Raw genomic sequence first — 22,373 nt, 5'->3', positions numbered from 1 at the left:
GAGCTAGGTAAATTATCCAGGGCCAAGTAGTAAGTTGAAGGCAAAGCAATTCTTTTCCAGGTCCTCCTGATATAGTCTGAGAAATGTGCTATCCTAGCCACATGTAGTGAGTGTATCAAATGTGGCTATTGTGATTGTGATATTGAATTTTTATATTTTTATTTTAAACAAAAACTGATATTCAGGTAGCCTATTGGAAAATTTTAGCATTTGGAATAACTTGGGTATGCAATCTATTAAGCAATGATAAATGGTTAGTAATTTTAAATAAAACGTTTTTCCAGTTAAGATTTATCATTTTATTGGGGTGTGCTCTACATACAAGATTTGGAAAACTAAGCACAAAAATTGTATAATGTTGACATTTTGAAATATTTTTATTTATTTGATGAAATAGAATTATTTTGACCTGTTTATCACTTGTTTTATTTTACTTCTTTAATGTGGCTAGTAAAAACTTTAAAACTACCTATATGGATTGCATTATATATTCAATGTATTGCAGTGCTTCAGTCTATGCCTCAATTCCGAACTAGCATATCATTGAAATCTAAACATGCCTTTTGAGGAGGTCATGGAACTTCAAGTTTCAACAAGTGATTGTTTATCATGAATATTCCAGTCCAATGAGCTGATTTAGCTATAAATAAGACAAAGCTTTTGTTTACCCTGAAGTATTTTAATAGTTCTTTTAAAGAGACTAGGATATTGCTATTCAACCAACACACATGACGGCTTACATCTTTCAATGATACGATTATTTATATCACCAAATAAAAGTTCCCTACTAGGTCCTAGAAACAGAATAGCTACCTACTAGTAATATTACTGTTTTTTCTGCTCCTGATTCTTTTACTACAATAAGGATAGAGGTAGTTCAGGTTAGTGTCATTTCAGAAAGCTAAAAAATCCACTTGTCTTCTTTCTATACCATTCTTTTACAAAGAGAAATCATGTTATGTGTGTGTGTGTGTGTATACATTTTGACTATGTACATCTTAGACAATAGTTGTGTAATTTTGTCCATAATAATCATAAGGATGATAATAGGTGATTAAATAGTAAAAATTTATGGGAATTTACACAGCTTATTGGACTGTTTCTTTACTGCTATTAATGATAGTATCTAAATAAGCAGCCCTCACTCTTTAGCATGCATTAGAACTACCTGGAGCCAGGGCTTGCTAAGTCAGATTTTTATTTTGTAGCTCTGGACAATTTGCCCGTCTAACTAGTTGGTCAAAACTGATGCTGCTCACCTGGGAATATTTAAAAAATCACGGGTTCTTGGGCTGGGGATGTGGCTTAGTGATAGAGCGCTTGTCTAGCATGCACAAGAGCCAGGGTTAAATCCCTAGTGCCGTCAAAAAAAATTATTGGTTCTTGAGATTAGAAATAATTTTCCTTCATTTGCATCTGGCCAAACTAAATTATGTACATTCTGTTAAAAAAGTGTGGCACACACCTGTAATCCCAGCAGCTTGGGAGGCTGAGACAGGTGAATCGAGAGTTCAAAGCTAGACTCAGCAATGGCGAGGCGCTAACTCAGTGAGACCCTGTCTCTAAATAAAATACAAATAGGGCTAGGGATGTGGCTTAGTGGTCAAGTGCCCCTGAATTCAATCCCCAGTACCAAAAAAAAAAAAAAAAAAAAAAAAAAGAAAAAGAAAAAAAAAAGAAAGTATGAGATATAGCCTGTAATCCCAGAATCCCAGTGGCTCTGGAGTCCAATGCAGAAGGATCTTAGGTTCAAAGACAGCCTCAGCAATTTAGAGAGGCTCTAACCAAATTAGTGAGACTCTGTCTCAAAATGAAAATTAAAAACAGGGCTGGGGATGTGGCTCAGTGGTTAGGTGCCCTTGGGTTCAATTTCTGGAACAAAAAAGAGTGTGAGAGAGGTGTTTTTTGTTTGTTTGTTTTAAAGTCTATCAGTTTTTCATGCTGATGAAATACAGCTAGTATATGCTGGTCTCATACTGAAGATTTTCTGAGCTCAAAGGTTGTATGAACACAGAGTAGCTGAGGAACTTGGGACAAACAACAAAGGGGAAGCTATGATTATAGTGTGATATTTGTCACATATTCTTTTTCCATGTCTTTTCTATTCCTCCATTCCAAATTATAAAAAATGGTTTGATATGGTCCCCTTCATGCAACACCAGTGTAACTCAGGACACATAAACTAATATTTATTAACTGAACAGCCCAGGATAACCAAGATGCTCTACATGCTTTTTTTCTAGCACTAGTGCATTTTTTTCATACATCTAATTTAGAAGAGTGTGCATTTTATAAAGCTTTCTTTTTTTTATTTCCATAAGGTTTAAACTTCAGATATAGGATGGCATGCACTCTGAAGAAAAATGTACATGGTAAATTTTATATTCAGGTGTCCAGTCAATAAATCAACATATCAAGTTTTATAAGACTGATTTTTAAACAAGCACACAAGGCATGTATGACCAAATGGAGCTGTCATTCAAACTAATCACCTTTGGAAACTATAAACTTTTACTCTGAAATTGCTTTGGACATTCATTTTTAAGTCACACTTGAAAACCATTGACTTAACTCAAAAAATACCTTCTTTTCAACAAAGAACAGGCTTATACAACTAAATCACCAAAATTTCCCCCAGATTTGGCAAAAATATGTTACTCAGATATTTCTAAATACAAAATTTTATATCAAAATATACTCTGTGGACCCTCAATACATACATAGTATAAAAATATTAATAAAAAGTTTTACCATAGATTAAATAGATAAATTCTAGACACATATTAAAGATACTTTGAATAATTACAGGTATTCCTTTTTTTCTGGTGTTGGGAAATGAACCCAGGGCCTCACACATGCTATGCATGTGCTCTACCTCTGAGTTATGCCTGTAACCCCAAAGCCTTTCTTGAAATAAGTGTAAGGGTCCCTAAGGAATAACTTCCAACCACAGTTTTTCCTAATCTTCCTCCCCCTCCCTCTAAGTTGAATGTCATTTTATTTTCCTTTGGGCATAAACTTTGTCTTTAATTTAGCTTTCTAATGATATTTTTTTTTTTACCTTTAAGTAGAATAGTATTATGACCTCCCTTCTGTAAAATCACTCAGGAAATATCTGTGTCCCTTTTTATCAATTAACAAAAAAATTCCATAAATATTCATTCCAAGCACTGGCAAATAAGCAGTGTAAAAGACAATCTACTAGAACTAAAATTCTTGAACTGTGGTGCCTGGACCAGTACCATCAGCATCACCTGGAAACCCCTTATAAATCCAAAATCTGGGGCCCTACTTCAAAGCTATTGCATCAGAAGTACAGGTTATTTGCTTTAACAAGTCATCCAGGTAATTATAATGCAGGTAAAAGATAATGTTGGAGAACCATTGTACTGTAGGAAGACAATTGTTAGCAGATAGGCATAGATGCTTTGTCTTCACCACTGTATCCTCAGCAACTAGGAAGAAGTCTACCAGAGGTGGATGCTCACTATAAATGTCTAATGAATTATAGGTGACTTTAAAGGCTGCTAATTCACAAACCCTTTATTTTACTCAGGAGGAATCCTGCTGCATTAATTAACAAGATCCAAATCATAGAAAAGATCTGCTAGGATACCTGTCATTTTTTTCCTAGGTCAGTGATAATTCTTCCAAGTTATTACATGATAAAATGGGTATTTAATGAGGTATGAAGAAATTGAAGAAGATGTAAAGTCTGTATCATTTAGGTAGATGGAAATGGAACTTAAGGATGGGTTATAATCTGGTATAGATAAACAGAGGACGAAGAGAATAAACCAGACCTAGAAATAGCCTGAAATTGAAATGTAATATTTTTGATGCCCTCAGAGGAAATCAATAAAGAATTGGTAAGTAGTGTGCTAAAAGGGTGGCTTCTGGGACATATCATAGAAACATTTTGATGAACAGATTCATGAACTTGATGTGAGTTAAAAGGCTTTCTCCCTCCCCCGAAATATGAACAGAATAATAATTGCAGAAGTTTAAAAATACCAGTCTGATCCAATCTGTTTTTGTATTATCTGTTGAAGCCGGGCTCTCCTCCCCAAAAGGAGGGTATTGTCTTTCTCTCTCTCTCTCTCTCTCTCTCTCTCTCTCTCTCTCTCTCTCTCTCTCTCTCTCTCTCTCTCACACACACACACACACACAGTAGTTCTGAGAATCAAACCTTTCATTTCTGCATACTTCATTAAATATCCATAGTATCAAGTAGTACCTGGAAGAACTATCACTGACCTAAGAACAGGCTAGGCAAGCACTCTGACACTGAGCTACAACCTCAAGCCCCTGGGCTCTCCTTTATAACCATTCATCTAAATTGCAGTAAATATACTTCCAACATTTAACATTCTCTGTTATGTGGCTTCATTGTCATTACCTGTCCCCATCCCTCCACATATTCTTCTCTGGATAAATTGTACCTTGATTTGCACCATGCGTCATCTGTGCTTTTCTATATCCTGGCTTTTACTCCTACTATTCCCTTGTTGGGGATGCCTCTTTTCCCACTTTATATTCTTCTGCCATCATGTCTAAATCCTTATCCTTCAATATGCACCTCAAGGACTTTCTTTTTAAAATAAGAGTATTGATTTGGTGACCATGACCTACTATCTTGTATTAGAAGTATCTGGGAAATCACAATCATAGGATCTCCATTTACTACTAAAGGAATAGAGACATGGAGAAGTTAACGGGTATGTCAGTGTTAACTGGCAAAGACAGCGTTTGAGCACCCACCATTTGACTCAAGAAATCAAACTTTGAAAATACTATTCAATGAGTTGCCCAAGGATGCATTTCTAGGAAATGGCACAGCTACAGCCCGAAACCAGATCTCTGAAATTTAAACTTCCTGTTTCACAATTAGTTCAATAATCACAGTTTATTGAGGCCTGGACACAGTCTCCCCTGGTCTTCTTCCTGATTTTCTGAGTATAACTAATTATAATTTTGACATGGCAATCAGTGCTGTGGCAAAAGATGGACTACAAGGTGTGTAAATCAAATGAGAAAATGTTTCACTTTTCTATTTGAAGGCATATGGTGAAAGGTCATAAATTCTTTTCTATAAGCCCAAAATTATCAAACCCCAAATTAAGTTGGACTGTGACATGTTCTCCCAAATTTAATGTATTTAATATGAAACAACCTTCAGAAGAATAAATAGTAAATTTTATCTATTTTTATCTATGATGAATTACTTTTATTGGAAAGACAAAGACAAACATATCAATTTGGGGCCCATGAGAATATGGCTACTCTAGACCTAGTATTGGATTGAGTCAAATGTTCTCCTTGAAAAGTATTGTGTATTCTAATTCTCCCCACCTCACCCCATGTGTGTGTTTGTGTATGAGTGTGTGTGCACATGGGGCAGGGGTTTGCTAGGGATGAATTCAGGGCCTCATGCTCAGGCTGGCCTGGAATCTGGAATCCTCCTGCCTCAGCCTCCTGAGTAACTGGTATTACAGGTGGCAACCATACCTTTTTTTTTTTTTTTTTTTTTTTTAATAGTTGGGTAAAACAAGGGCTGGGGAAGGAAAGAGGCTGGGTGAGGATTAGATGCATACTTATTGGCTTAATCTTGCCATGGGATCTAGATCTTCAGGTTTGCCTAGCTGAGCACTGTTTTCAGGCAGTAGTGTGAAGGAGGTTAGAGCGCAGATTTTAGCATCACAGAGACTTGGGTTGTCAAGAAGTTGTGTGACCTTGAACAAATCAACCTCTTTGTTCTTCTGTTTCAGCATCTTTTAAAATAAAATATTATTACCTGTATTGAAGTTAATGGAATACATGATATGTTTTTAAAATTATTACTGTTATCACATGGTAGTTATTAATCCACATTTGTTATATAGAACTAATAGTAGGTGAAGCAACATTTTCAGTGGAAAGAGACACAAGTCTTAGCCTATGTTATTTTGGGGTCTACATCTTCATCATTATCACTGAAGGGTTGGATTTGATTAAGAAATAGTCTGTTATCATATTACATTATTTTAACCATGTAGAGACAACCTTAAAATGGGTAACCCGACCATTTTAACTTGTGGTAGCTGTGCAGTTGCACATGGGTAATTTTCAGTTTTGATTCCACAGCATACTTCAGTGAGAATTTTACTGATATCTTGGTTCTCATTAGGTCCTTGTACTAAACCATAACATGATCTTTTCAAGTGGTTAGTCAGCTTCCACTTAATCCTTTTTAAGACAGGGCCTGCCTGAACTTTGTGGAGCACACAGGCTTATCCAGGGCTGCACTGGCCTGGCACACAGGATTCCTATTTGGGCTCAGAGCTGTGTTCAGGATGTCACTAGGACTACTACTTTTGAATGTATTCTGGGAGATGACCACTTATTAATCAGGGAAAGGCATAACTAATTGGATAGGAAGCAGTGCTCCCTTGTTCTTGCTTCAGGCTGTCAACTGAACAAGCAGAGAGGAGGGAAGTCACCTTAGAAACTGTGGAAAGTAAAAGTTTTAAAATTGGTCCTGAATAAAGATACTTCATCTAAGGTAGACAATTCCTAAATATTTTTTCTCCTTTCACCAGAACAATCCAATATCCGCCTTTAGAGAAATGTCTGAACCACCATTTGTTTCAGAAATTAGGGCAGTGTCCCTCTTCTGAGCAAGGTTGGCCTGAGAATGAGCCCACAATAATGCCAAGTTATGGGAAAGAGGTCTTTCTAAAACACTTGCCTCGGGGTCAGAACATTAGGAACAGCGGTAGCAAAAAACAGTGTGACAATGTATTTCGTATTATTTATCACAGTTAAGTGGTCCTTGATAAAACATTGTTTCAGGAGTGTCAGTTTAAGTTTGCTAACTCCAGATTCCCCAGAGTTAGATAACAGATAAAAATATAAAATCCAATGTGTATAGGTATGTGATAGCTAGCACTTTTGGGTACAAGTACAGAGACCAATTGTGTTTACAGTGAGAAAGGGGTTGGGCTATCTTAATGAAATTCTATTACCTCGCAAAACCCATAGACCATGTATTAGTCTGCTTGTGCTGCTGTAATGAAATACCACAGACTAGGTGGCTTAAACAACAGAAATTTATTTTTTGGCTGTTGTGGAAGCTGGAAGTCTAATATAAAATGCTGAAAGGGTTGATTTCTGTTGAGACCCCTCTCCTCAGCTGCCCTGTCATTGTGTCCTCATGTGTTCTTTCTTCTGTGTAGATATGCCCCTGTTGTTTCTTCCTATAAGGACAGCCATCATATTAGATGTCTATCTAAGACTCATTTAGGTATGGAATAAAGGGATGGGACCACGGTGATGGTGGGGCTATTTAGCAACTCAGTAAAGGGGTCCAGCAATCAGCTGGAGCAGGAGAAATTCTATAGTCAGTGTTATGCGTTACTCTCCTTTACCTGCTATGTCATGGAAATGTACAGAACAGGGGACTCCTGGGCTCAGAGCAGCATCTCTTAGCAGATAGAGATTTTTACTTATATTGCTCACTTGTGCAGCTGTACTGATAATAACATTCCTCTACGTTGTTCCATCTCTGCAAAATACAATATTAATTCCCCAATTGAATCATTTTCATAGAACTTTTTAAATAAAGACTTATAGATAGAAAAATAGCCTAATAGAAATTAGTCAAAAAATGTTTAGCCACTAATTCATGATCTTCAGAAAGTTCACACTATAAATAATTTATGATTTTCTTAAAGGTGAATATACATTTTAAAATATCAAACTCTTTCCTCTTTCCTTCACATAAAAATGTTGATAATTCTATTTGTGACAGTTTAATGATGCAATAATAAATAACGACAGTGCTTCCTTCCATTTTTTTATTGTCTTGATCACAGTCAGCTGACATTTATATTGAAATAGTTGTATATACTTTCTCACAGAGCAGTACAATCAGAGAATATCCTCTCCTAGGCCTCCAGGTGTTGGCCGATTCCCTCCTGGTTCCGGGCAACAAAACAAGTGCCTGCAGGGGGGGAAACAGAAAAGTGCAAATGACCTATTCCTCTGGAGTTCAGTCTTTTGTTAACCCTGAAAATGGAATTGTGTGTGTTGTTCAAGGGCCCCTGAGGGGTCTAGAAAAGAGAAGTTGATGCCTGCAGAGAGAATAAAGAAAGTGCAAAAGTTTCCCTTCTCATTTGTGGTCTGGAGTTTGCTGCCAAGTTACCAAGACTGGGTAATTGTTGCAGGCATTCAGTATCACCAGCAGGACTTCCACTGAGAGGCCAGGTTCCAAGAAATCCTCCTGAGAGCAGGTGTCTGCAGATGGGGAGGCGGAGATGTGGGAAGGCAGGAAAATATATGCCTCCTCATCAGAAAGGAAACTTCTCTGACATTTCAGATTAGTGAGGGCCAGTTAACACTTTTGGATACTATTTTATTAATTACTCTACTAAAATTTATTTAGCATGTGTGTAAATACTAATTGAGTATGTATCATGTGGAAAGTGGGTACTGATTTCCACTATAGAGGAGTTTAAATGTGAGCTGAAATGTGTCTTCTGCTTTCAGTAGAACTTTCATTAGAAACTTTCATTAGCTTTTCTCTTGAACTCTCACTGAGGATTTATGATGTTCTGATTCAAGGCAGAAGAACAGCTGTGCCTGCAAGGAGTTTCTCTTCTGTCAAACAAGATAGAGAATACAGGATATAAGCAGACAGTTTCCAAATGTGTTTTTGAAGTGTTTGATTTCCTGAGAGTATATAGAAAACAAAACCTAAGTGCTTTTTATCTATTGAACCCTCTTGCTGAGGTTGAAGTTGAAAAGGATTTTATTTTCTTTATTACTGAGTAAAGTACTGTGACTTCTCTTTACCATGCCAAATTCTACGTATTTACATATCCTGAGGACAGGGGTCATGATTGATCACTGCTTGCATTCCTCTAGAAGACAGTTTGTGGCCCCTGATATACTCCTCTGTAGAAAAGCAGGAGCTGTAAGCTCGTGAGTACCTGATGTGGGCAGTGCATCAGTGGAAGACCATTGATTCAATGAGCATCTTATTGTTTTTTCTGTCTAGAGTTCTTAAACTCTTTTTTATTTTTTTTGCCATTAAAGCATGTTTTCTTGAAAACAATATTTAAAATATACGACATGAATAAAAATAGAGTCAAGGCTACTACTTACTATTACAAGTAAATTCAAATATCATTTGTACTTTAAGCAAATGTTACCAAAATGAGAATCCTTTTGACCACCCCCATCTTTGATCACAAGTGAAACATATAATAGTGTGTTAACCAGGGACAGTAGAGTTGGCTCTTATGATGATGCCTTGATATATTGTACTGTTAAGTGTGTGTGTGTATGTGTGTGTGGTGTGTGGTGTGTGTGTGTGTGAGAGAGAGAGAGAGAAAGAGAGAGATAGAGCAAGAGAGAATATACATGAAGGGATTGCAGTTCCCATTTTTTGTAACTAATCTGAAGACTGTACTTCTAAGCCCACCTTTCTTTCTTTCTCCTTTTTTTTTTTTTTTTTTTTTTTTGTACTGGGGATTGAACTCAGGGGCACTTAACCACTGAGCCATGTTCCAAGCCCTCTTTTGTATTTTATTTAGAGACAGAGTCTCACTGAGTTGCTTACGACCTCACTGAGTTGCTGAGGCTGACTTTGAGCTCATGGTCCTCCTGCCTCAGCCTCCCAAGCTGCTGGGATTACAGGCGTGCCCCACCATGCCTGACCCCACCTTTCTTATTCACATACTTTCTCCTAAATGTGTCTTTTTCTCTCTGGCTTCTGTAGTGCAGTGCATCATGTGTATCACTATCTACCCTCCTCCTTTCACTCAAAGTGTAAGTACACATGCTGCTCATTGGCTAGGTAGAAGAGGGTTCTCTGTTCATAGAAAGAATAGCACCATAGGAAACTGCCTGTGCTTTAGGCTTTCCTCCTGGTGGTCCCACAATAGTTCCGACTGCTCACCTCAAAGCTGCAGAGTTTTCTATTTTCTTTTTAAAAAGCACCAGCAGTTTTTCCTGTTTGTAGAAATTAGTCACTGTAGATAGTTCAAGGAGAATGTAGATGAGAAGTTAAATTGGCAGAAGAGTTTTTGAGTTGTGGGTGAAGATAGGAGTAAACATTTTAATGGAATTGATCCAGATGGCCAAAGACTGCAATAAACCATGGGGTTCATGAATTTACATTTTCTCCTTTTCTGTTTAAATAGTTTCTGTGTATACATTATCTAGAAGAAAAATATCTTTTCTTTACTCATCCCAAACTTGTGGTTGAGACCCACATAAACAAAAGGCAGATTAACAAGAGAAAAGCATACAAATACATTCAATGTAAGTTTTATGAGGTATGGGAAACATCATATGGAATGGAGACCCAAGGAAACAGGTGAAACCTGAATGTTTTTATCTTAGGTTTGAGGAAGAGTGGAGAGAGGTGGGGAATGCTGCAAGAGAAGAAAAGGGTTATGGTCCAACAGTAATAAACTAACAGGAAAATGTAGGCAAGCCTATTTGTTCAAATTCTTCCTGGTGTGTCTGTGGTTTGGGCTCCTTTCCTCTAGGTATAGGGAGAGCTCCTCTCACATGAGGACCTTGTAACCTGCTTCAGGAGAATGTTGGGAAGTGCTTCCTAGGTTTTATGATTTCCTTCAAGAGAGAAATTTTGGGGGAATGTTACAGAAATCTTTCTGCTTTGTCTATATTCTCCAACACCAATGTACCATATTTTGGGGCAATGTGTCCTGAATTCTATCAATATTTATGCATTAAAATTATTATAAAGTTTTAATGCTTATTCATAATATTACTTGGAAAATTAAGATTTTGATACAGTATATGATAGTGTCATACACAACTACAACTTTTAAACGTAGACTCCAAAATACTATTTAATATTCTTCCTTACAGCCTGAAAGAGAGCCTTGTGGACCCAAATGATTGTCATTAGAATTACAATGCCATGATGTGCTAAGTACTTTGCACATAATTGCTTACAAACCTCACAATAAGATTTTTCTTTGGATGGGGAAACTAAGGCATGGTGGACAGGCTAACATTTGTCCACAAGTAACGGATGAGAGTGACTAATATTGTTGCTAACAGTTCCACTGAAATTAATAGATAATTCCTGAAAGTTCTAACTTAGACTTCTGCATTCAGAATAACTACACCCCCTGAAAGAAAAATTCTGTTAAATTTTACCAACAGCAGCCAAATTTTCTAACATTTCCTGCTTGTCAGCTGCCTGTCAGCTCTGTTAAGAAATGCAGCATAAAACTGACAGAAAGAAACTCCAGAATCTATAACCACATGACAGAATATTGAAAAATCCTCCCAAAGGGTTATTTTGTCATTTATTGTAGAGCACTAAAACCAGCTGCCAGTTGCGCAGGTGATTTAATAGACACCATTTCGCTAATATGTTATTTTGCCAAGAAAATTCATTGTGTTGAATTCTTTTCTAATCTTTGGTGACTGCTTACTTATAAAAACAGAGTGCCTAGAAACTGTAAATTATTTCACAGAGGGAAAAAGTAGAACAGAGATGGCTATTAATTTAAGCTATTTCACATTGAAACTGTCACTCTAAAGAAAGAAATGTGGGTAGATTAAGATATATGATTCTTTGGTAAAGAGAAATAACTTAAAATGGCAAACCTCATGTTGAAAAGTTCAAAAGGCATTAGTTATAAATAGGGTATTAAAGTGAATTGAACATTTTCTAGCTTTAAAATTGGGATGATGAATGTGGAAGTGTTTTGCAGACTCTAAAACATGCTCACTTCAGGCTTGTATAGATCTGAGAAATGCAAGGGTTTGTGTTCTGTGTACTAGTATTGGGTCAGACAGGCAGCAGTATTATTACATGGCTTCCCATGTCTCATAAGAAAAACAACCAGACATTGTTTATAGTCCCAAATATTATTTAGAATATAAAAAGAGCCACTTAAATCAAGTAGGTCAGTGTTTACTGTAATTTTCATTTCTTATACTTAGATAACACTTACCATATGGATTACCAGACTTTTCTTTGTACAGAGGAAAAGAGCAACCTCAAAACCCATACATACATCACAGGGAAGATAAGTGTAATCCTTTTGCTATGACCCTCAATTAAGTGAAAGACTAAGCCATGTTTATTACAAAGAAAGAAAGAGGGATGGTCAAAAGGGGTAGAATTTGCCAGGCCTGCTGGTACACTCCTGTAATCCCAGCAGTTCCAGAAGCTGAGGAGGGAAGATGGTGAGTTCTAAGCCAGCCTCAGCAAAAGCGAGGCACTAAGCAACTCAGTGAGACCCTGTCTCTAAATAAAATACAAAATAGGACTGTGGATGTGACTCAGTAGAAGACTATCCCTGAGTTCAATCCCTGCTACTCCCCTCCCCCAGAAAAAGGGGTGGAATTTTATAGGAGACAAGCATTTTTTCTTTCTTTTGTCTTTCAAGATAGAAGAAAGATGTAGATGGCAAATCAAAGAGATTGACAGAGAAATTTGTTAGGTGCTAACATCAAAATTTTTATGTGCTTGGGTATGTACACTCATCCTAGAGAATGGCAGATACACCAGTCCATTACAGCATCTTCCTGTAGTCACCAAAGACCATCCTTCCTTCTCCTTATCATCCCTTGGAATATTAGTGAAATTTCATATATAAATTTGTAACTCAGACCATTAGCATACATTAGAAACCTCTGTAGGAACTCACTATAATAAAGATACCAGAGTTCCCTCCAGGCAGATTAAACCAAAAACACTGAATACAGAGCACTAGAATCTGCATTTAGAATGAACATCTTTAAGCAAACTCTCAGAGAATCTGCTCTTTACTTTGAGAGACACACCATTTGAACATGATTCCTATTATTTATGTATGTGGAGGGCATAGGTGTGTCCTAAAATATCACTACTCTATGGGATAGAAGGTGCTTCAACAGGCTTATGACATAAACATCTGTTAAAATGGCAGTTATTATCATTATTGTTACCATGATTGAATTCTCTATCTTGTTGACTTCTTCACACCTGAAAAAGGGAACATGTTGCCACTCTGCTCATCATCTTGCCCAGGTACACCCTGCCTTGTTTTGGAGGGGATGATGTAAACAGCTGGTGTAGTCAGAATGAGAAAAGGCTTGAAAACTTTTCTTAGAAAACTTACTTGTATACATATTAAATTTAAAGACACTTACTGAAAATGTAGACATTTTTACATTTCGGGCCTTTCCAAACTTGTCATTAGCCAGGTGGGTCTTGTCTTAGGTGCTTACATCCATGGCAATTATCAGGATTTCTCATATTCTCTTCCCAAATCTCTCTTCTTATGAATGCCAAGCTTTTGCTGTGTAGATGCTGGGTATGTCTTCTCACAACTGCCCTAGAGAATTTGGAAGTTTGATGGGTCCTTACCACCACTTCTCCTGGTAAAAGGAGATACTCTTCTGTTTCTCTCTTCCTACCACCTACTGCTGTTACTACTCACTTCTTTTCCATTTCTTCCTCCCACCCCTGTGGGGGAGGATTTACCTACCAAAGCTTCCACAAGCAATTACACCTTTAGAATATGAGGTGGAAACTTGGTTCTTCTGGTTTGCAATCTGTCAGCCAGGTTCCTAATAACTGCCCTGGAGGATATTTGAGTGGCTTCATGTTGACTTAACAGTGAGGAACTATTCTCTGCCATTCTCAAACCCATGTCTCAAAACTAAGCCCAGATATTTGAATGCTTATGCACCCCAAATCTCTGTGAGGTCTCTAGTGTTCTAGTACCTAAACATCTGCACACAAGCTTTTTCAAAATTTTACCTAGTCTGTCTCCTGGAAACAGGTACTTATCCTGATAACCCAGAATTCCCCAGGCAAGCTTGTAGATTAGCCTTCAGGTTCCCAGGACTTTCCTATAAAAGGATGTATTGAAACAAGTACAACACACATTTCCATGTAATTGCTATCATTCACTGGGTTGCCAAGGTAACAGGCACTACGTGAACTACTAGAATCAGTATAGATAGAGCTGGTGAGTTGTTAAAACTAAAAAATATGCATTATTCAGCAAGCTGCTCTCGATGCTTACCTATACAGCTTTTCTTCTTTAAAAAGACAAGTGTTATTTTCCCATTTTGGGGGAAGCATATTTAATAAGATGGTCCGCCATAAAGAGAACAGATTTGTTCTGGAATAAACTGCCTTTGTACTATTTCCCTCTTGGTATCCATTATGAATTGCCAATATTATTTGCTCCTTGCTTGTTTTTCATAAAATATCAGTTGCAGTTAATGCAGAGTCTGAAAAAATTGTGGATGAGAAAGAATTCATATTTTATAGGAGTATTCATATTAGACAAGTAGCAACATATGAAAATAAAATTTCTGAGGTTATTTTTCTTATTTGTCCCAATAGGTTAAGAGCTCAAAGAGTAAAGAAAGACAATCCCTTTCTTGCAAAGGGTTCTAATTGATCAAGTTTCTATGTAGTTTTTTCTTTTCTTTTAGGAATTCTGTAGTAGATGAGTTCAAAGGTCTGTTCAGTGACTCAGATCCTGCTCTTTGACATGCTTCATTAGAAATAGACTGCTGTCCCACCAACAATGTTCTATTGCACCTTTTCCCACATCCTCTCCAACATTTATTATTGTTTCTATTTTTGATGACTGTCACTCTGACTGGAGTGAGATTAAATCATAGTATGGTTTTGATTTGTATTTTCCTGATTGTTGGAGATGTTGAAAAAAAATTTTTTTAATTAAAAATCATAAATTTACATAGGGCAATGTTGTTTGATTCATTCTGTTATTTTTTCCCTTCCCCCATCCCTCCCACCCCTCTTTTTCCTCTATACAGTCCTTCCTTCCTCCATTCTTACCACCCTCCTTATCCCTAACCCTAAACCTAACCTAACCCTAACGCTAACCCCTCCTATCCCCCATTATATGTCCTCATGAAATTTTTTTTCATATATTTTTTGGCCTTTTGTGTTTCTTCTGTTGAGAAGTTTCTCTTTAATTCTTTTGTCCATTTATTGATTAGACTTTTTTTTTCAGTGTCAAATTTATATGTATATATATTGGATATTAATCCCCCACCGAGGAATAGCTAGCAAAGATTTTCTCCCATTCTGTAGGCTTTCTTTTCACATTCTTAGTTATTTTCTTTTCTGTGTAGAAGCCTTTTAATTTGGCATCCCACTTATTGATTCTTGGTTTTATTTCTTGTGCTTTGGGGGTCTTATTACAGAAATCAGTGCCAGCACAAACATGATAAAGTGTTGACCCTATGTTTTCTTCTAGAACTTCTCAGTATTTTACCAAAATAATTATAATCACCACATTATAGAGATAGTTACCTCAATATCTATAGCACAGTTCATAATAGCTTAATTATGGAATAAACCCAGATACCCCTCAATAGATGAATGGATTAAGAAATTGTGGTACATACACAAAAGAGTTCCACTCAGTCATAGAGAAGAATGAGATTATGAAATTTGCTGGTAAATGGATGAAAATGGATGTTAAGTGAAATAAGCCAGATTCAGAAACGCAAAGGTGAAATATTTTCTCTCATACATGGAAGCTAGAGTAAAACAAAGGAAAGGAAGAAGGAAAAATGGGACATTATAAAGATAAAGGGAAGATAGTTGTGTAGAAGAAGAAGATCAAGAGGCAGAGTGAAGTGATGAGAAAAGGGAGACAGTGTGGAATGAATTCTTAAAAAAACTCAAGTTATGTGCATATATAAAAATGCCACAGGGAATTTCACCTTTAAGTATAAGTAAAAAATCCATCAAATATAAATAGAGGAGCAAAAAGGCAATCCAGCAGGCTAGAGGAAGGAGAACAGGGAAGGAGAGGAAGGACTGGAGGGAAAAGTGGGGATTGTGTTCTGAAATCCAATTCCATGCATGTATGAGTTTGTCGTAATGAACCCAACTACTACCTCTAATTATAAAATTCTAATAAAAAAATGAATATGCTGAAAACGAATATAAAGGAGGCTAAGAAGTAGCCATATATGTAGTCAAACCATAACAACAAATTGCTTTTATTTGGCAACTTTGACATAATGGAGGCAGACTGCCTTTTATTGATTTTAGGTTTTGGTACTTGGAATATGATGACCACGAATAAATTGGATATGAACTGTGACCAATACATTGAAACATTGTTGTTGTAATTAGAATGCTTCTTTTGAGGAGCTTATTTGTTCAAAGCAAGAATGCAAAAAAAATTTTTTTTGGATCATCTTTTGATTGAATAGCTCAGAGGACTTGATTATACCTGCCAGATACCTAATTCTAAATTTTAAATCCAGCCTAAGCTGAAGATGTGAACATCAACCAAGTCTGCACCTTCAAGGAACTGTGAGTCTAGCAAAAAAGCTTAATAATAAAGTCCTGCTAATAATAAGTGAGGAGTTAACTTTGTAAAGAGATCAAGAGTATTAGAGACAGAGAGAAAGGAATGTGCAAAGCCCAGAGTCAAATGCAAGTTGGGCATTGCAAACAGGCAGGGACATTCCCAGGTAATATTCTGATAGACGAGACTGTTAGTACCTCACTGCACCAATAGTTTGGAAACTGGGCAATCATCCCAGGTTATTTTGTTAAGTATCCCACCGCTACTTTCTGACGCCTTAAAAAGCTAACTATTAAAGTTGGATGCACAAATAAGATGATGGAAGATGGAAGGAAAACAAGAACCACATGTGTCACTTAATTTCTGGTGTCTTCTCCCTGTTGACCTCCCTTGAAGTAAATATAGGACAGTTTTTATTAACATAATGCTTTCTGCCAGATACCCTGTCAGGATCAAGGGCAGAGAAGAGGGAGTGGCAGGCACTGTCAGCACACTGGTGGCAGTAGGATTCCAACTGGTTCTTCCAATAAAAGGGAAACGTTCCTCAGATCAACGTTCCTGTGTCCAAAAACAAGACAGTTAGGTCTGAGACCACTGGGGAAGCAGATGGAAGACATTTAACAGACATGCCTTCTTTCTTCTACTCCCTTGTTCTCTTTTTGTTGTTGAGTATAGAGGGGCTCTGAGAACATCTTAAAGAATAGCTTCTCAGCATTGGCACAAAATGGGAGGACAAGGAAAGCTCTTCAAAGTGAACTTAGGAAACTCAGAGCCAGGAGTGTGACTAATTATTTTTGAAAACTAATCACTGTGCTGATGTAATACAAATATGGCTTTTTGCTTATCTATATGAAGATCTCTAAATCTGAAATTGAGATTTAGGATTCTTAAGTAAGAAGGGAAGCGTCTTTAGAAATGAAAGAATAACAAGCTTATGATAAACACTTGGACAGCAAAGTGCAAAATTTATTTCATTGAAATTTAAGTCTTCATTATGTTTTGGTTTGAATGTGAAGTCAAAGGTCACATATGAGACAATAAAAGTAGGTTCAGAGGAGAAATGATTGGGTTACGAGAGCCTTAACCCAATCAGTGAATTAATCATCTGATGGGATTGAGTAGTAATTGAAGGCAGGTGGGGGTGTGGCTCGAGGTGGTGGGGTATTGGGGGTGTGGCTTTGGGGTATATATATTTGTATCTGGCACGTAGAGTCTTTCTGTTTTCTGATGGTCATGTGAGCTTCTTCCCTTATCACATTCTTCCACCATGATGTCCTGCCTCATCTTGAGCCCCAAGAAATGGACCCTGCTGTCTGTGGATTGTGACCTCTGAAACTGTGAGCTCCCAAATAAATTTTTCCTCCGCTATAATTGTTATGGTCAGATCTTTAAGTTACAGCAGCGAAAAAGCTCACTAAAACAATTACTTCCTGTCTTGATTATTACAGTATAATGCTAAATCGTCTGAGGTCTCTTAGTCCCATACATTTATTTATGTATACTTTCGTCAACATTTATTAACTCTTGTGCACTAGATATTGTTCTGGGTGCTAGGTGTGGTGAAATGTAGTTCCCATTTTTACAGGGCTAACATCCTAGTGTGTGTGAGGTTGACCACAAACCACAAACTCATGCATTAAAATAACAATAATGTCCAATTGTATTGGGTGCTGTGAAACTAAAGTCAGTAAGCGTGACTGGGTACTTTGGCACAGGTGGTTAAGAGAAGTTTCTGTGAAAGATGACCTTTAAGCCATGTCTGTAATGCAAAGATCAGAGTATTCGAGGCAGCGAACAGCTAGTGCAAAGCCCCAAGATGGGAACAGGAAAGCAATAAGACAAGGTTGAGCAAGGGCTTAGACTGTCCACTTGTGGGCTGTGGAGGGCAGGAGTTAAGAGTGGGGAGTGGTAGGCAATAAGGTCTCAAAGCAGGTGTGTTATATAGGCTTTGTTAAAAGGGTAAGGAATTTGGATTTTATTCATAATATAAAGGATAGGGGGCATTATAAGCTCACAAGCAATAATATAGGTTTTATATTTTAAAAATCACATTCAAAATAGCTGAGTCCATAGTGATGTAAATAAAAGGCTTGAATAAATAAATAGGGGTGAAGGGGCAGATCTTTCTAGTACATAAATTTCAACCAATTTGTAGATATTTCCTGCTTCAGGAGGTGGAACTAATCCCTTTCTCCTTGGGCTGGATTTAGTGACTCAGCTTGCAATGAACAGAGAATGGAAAGTGAAAAAAATGGTAACTTTGCAGTGGAAAAACCTGGCATTCACCATAAGAACCCTTATTCTGCTTCACCAGATAGAACCTGATCTGATGATCATGATCTGATGAGGCTATCTTGCTTCTGGGTAACCATCCTCAAAATTCACAATAATGAGAAACATTAGGCAAACCCAAATTAAAGGACATTGCACATAATTCCTGATCATGTTTCTCAGAACTGTAAAGGTCATGAAATTGAGGAAAACTGAGGAATTATCATGAACTGGAGAAGACCAAGAAGGTGCAACAATTAGATGCAGCCCAGAATCTTGTATTGAATCTTGGTACTTAGAAAGGAGATGAGTGGGGAAAGAGTGACATCTGGATGAAGTGGGAGCTTAGTAACACTTACTAAACTTTTCTATTTTGATACATTTATAATGGTTATATAAACTGTTAACATTGGGGCAACTGAGTAAAGGGTGTAGAGGGATTCTCTGTACTATCTTCAGATCTTTTCTATAAATCTAAAATTATCCCCTCATTTAAATAGGAGGGGTCTAGCTTCTCTGTGATGTTAGACTGAGACTAGGGTATAAACATGGAGGCAGAAAGACTAGGAGGGACAGTTCTACTGGAGTGATCTAGACAGTTGCTGAAGGTGGCTGGCCTAACAGACTTGTGGCAGACATGGAGGGAAGGGGCTATGTTTGGAGATGAGAAAAGATTTGGTGATTGCCTGGTTGTGTAGTGTTATATACAGAGAATAGGAGAGAGGGAGATAAAGAAATATTACGGGAAGAATTATTGCCTTAAAGATAGATATAATCCTGTCTTCTCTTTTCAGAAATCACTAGCTTGCTCTTGACTATAATAGAGGCAAACCCTTCACCCTGACCTGTAAGACTCTGCCCCTAATAATAGTTTCTTGCGTTGTGCTCATCCTACCTTCTGCATACCTTACTCCACGCAGGCACTCCTGGGTCACAATTGGACCCAGCATCCTATTTCCAACTCATTTCAGATCCTGCAAAGATTAGATTTTATCTCTGCTTTACTAGTTAATAATCATAATAGGAGACCACTTTTCCCCTGAGCTTTTATATCATGCCATGTTTCTATGGTAGGAGCTTTACCTTCATCACCACATTGATTCCCAAAACATTCTTGAGAAAAGAGCACCTTCCTTATCATGCTTGGGGAATCTGATCCTTACAGGGTGTGTGTGAAGATATTGAATGTGTTGTTCAAACTGAAAAGGAACAGTATTTATCCTTTGGAATGGCAGGTATAAACCAAGCCTATCCTGGGGAAACCAGAACATCTGGTCCTACTAGTTTGTGTGAAAATCAATGTGCTCTCACCCAATGAGCAAGTGACACAGCAGAACTTTAAACTGTTAAAACTGTTCTTTTTCCAAATCCATGCTCTTGATCATTATATTGACACTCAATTGCTATTAGATTATGAGTTTGAATAAATAACCTCATTGCTTTGAGCTGCACATTGCTCATGGAGAAAAATGGTGTTCTGGGATGTTGGTTAGTAAAGCACCTACCAGGAAGGCTGAGCAGGGTTTGGAGCTTAAATTTAACTAGATTTTTGGGGGGCACAAAATAGTATTTAGCACATTATTTTGCTGACAGGTGGTACTAGCTTTTTAATAAACATTTATTAAAAGCACTGTAGTACTTTAAAATCAAGAATTAGATTCATTAGCCAAGGGAGTGGCCAGGAACTACTTGGAGTGCAGAAACTTTTGGAGAAAGTTGCTTAATGATTGACAACCCATCACAGAGAGAAATCTTGGTTGGGAAGATTACTGCAAATCTTGTTATGCAAACCCATGTTATTCAACAAAATCAACTGAGCTACTCCAGGTGCCTGAGTCTTGCACCCTCTGACACCACCTGCTATTAATTAAATTAATATGCCTCCCTGATCTCATTTTCACTTGCTATGTAGCCCAGATTAAGAGGTTGTTTTTATCATCACTAGAGGCATTTTCTTATGTTTTCCAGGTTGTCCATGTGTGAAATCCCAACTCTAAATCTCAACCATGGATGCTGTACTGAATTGTCACTCTAAAACCATGTAATTTGACATGATGCATTTTCTCCAGGGGCCACCTTTTCTCCTAATAATATAGTTGAGATGTTAGCATGCATTTTTTGCCTTGCCTTCTTCAGGGCAGGATTATACTTTAGTTTTCATGTCAGGTCAGTGCAAGTAATACTATTAAATTATTCATGAAATAGTTTTCAGTTATGGTTGTTTGCCATGAGAATTTCCTTCTTGAATTTTTTCATTTGATTTTTATTATCACATGACAATTGTGATAATAAAAATAAAACAATAACATTTTTTATTGCTTTGGGCAATCCATCTTCTAATTGTGAAATAACAGTCTGGTGCTTTAGTTGGTGCAGAGTATAAAACACAATCCCTGCCCTTAAGGAACTTACTCATAATTATATTTATTATTCATTAAATTAATATTTATTAAATATCTACTGTCTTATTGATAAGTGTTTTTACATGGAATAGTTAATATTGTTTTCTCTTTGCAGCAACCTCATGATCTAAACAAGCTTGTATCTGTTACATATTACATCAATGTTCAGAGAAGTAAAACATTGTACTTCTTTGAGAAAGAAAATATTGAAATCCAGGCTACCTCTGGCTCTGAGATATATGGTTAACTGTAGTTTGTTTTTACAAGTAAAGAAGTAAGAAAAAATATATACTTATTTATTCATCTTTGCTTTCCTCAATGTTGATTTTCTAGGTTTTTAAAAACATTCATATACATAATATAGCCTTACCTAAGAATTGCTTTAATGTTAAATCTGTCTCAAACAAAAGTAATTCATGTTGAGTAAACAGGTAAAATTCATTTTTTACTCAAAGTAGAAGAATTTACCCAAATGAACATATGATTCAACCAGCATGTTTTATTTGTTGTTTCCCCCATGAAAGTGTGATTGCATGAGATTCTGAGTTGTCTTTCTGGTGTTAAGATAAGTATAAATATAAACTGGCTTAAGTTGAATTTGATGTTTATCATAAATGTCACCCTACTTGAATGAACTTCTGTATGAAAGTTGGATACTTCAAGGTATTCTAGTGCAGATGAATTGGGTTGAAAGTTATCTGTAGTTACTGATAACTAGACTTAAACATCAGGTTGTCAGTCTAAAAGGCCTGTCTGTAATGAGTCGAACCTGGAAGTCTACTGTATGTAATGTTTTGTTTGGCCATTAGCATAGAAATTTCTATTTGAGTGAAATCCAGATATTCTCAAGTGTGTTCCCTACCTCAGGACATTGGTTCAATTGGCTGGTAGCCAGCTATAAGATTTGGACTAGGTGCAAATATCTATTTAAACTTATATTAGTTTTATTTTAATGTGCTGAGGATTGAACCCAGTGCCTCACATGTGCTAGGCAACTGCTCTTATCACTGTGCTACAACCCCAGCACCTAAACCTATATTAGTGCATTTTGAAATTAGGAGTTCCAAGGGAATTGCTGTCTTTAATATATTGAGGCCTAAAAAAGCATTTATTAATATGTATGCATTAATATATAGTGGCCCAGTTTGAAATTTAACTCAAATAAACCAGTGTGCCCCAGAGATAAATGCATCTCTCCAATTGACTTTTATAATAAAAATAAAAAGCACTTGGCAGTTTGGAAGTCTTGCTGTGGTGAATAGTTGACTTTTGTTCTATGTCAACAGTGCTACCTTAAAAGTTTACAGAAAATCATTTTCGTATGTAATATAGCATCCTTCACCCAGAAACTTTGTGTATAAACTATAGAATACTA

The 22,373-nt window shown here is 36.9% G+C and overlaps 1 protein-coding gene across 3 annotated transcripts in view; it reads left to right on the top strand.

Moving 5' to 3' along the window:
• Window positions 1-22,373, top strand: part of LOC306660154 (cGMP-dependent protein kinase 1) — a 1,225,718-nt gene that overhangs the window by 699,106 nt on the left and 504,239 nt on the right. The window lies entirely within an intron of this gene.

Source organism: Sciurus vulgaris, assembly GCF_902686455.1.
Source record: "Sciurus vulgaris genome assembly, chromosome: 4".
Taxonomy (NCBI): domain Eukaryota; kingdom Metazoa; phylum Chordata; class Mammalia; order Rodentia; family Sciuridae; genus Sciurus; species Sciurus vulgaris.
The sequence above is the reverse complement of the archived record's forward strand: the minus strand, read 5'-3'. Positions and strand labels throughout refer to the sequence as shown.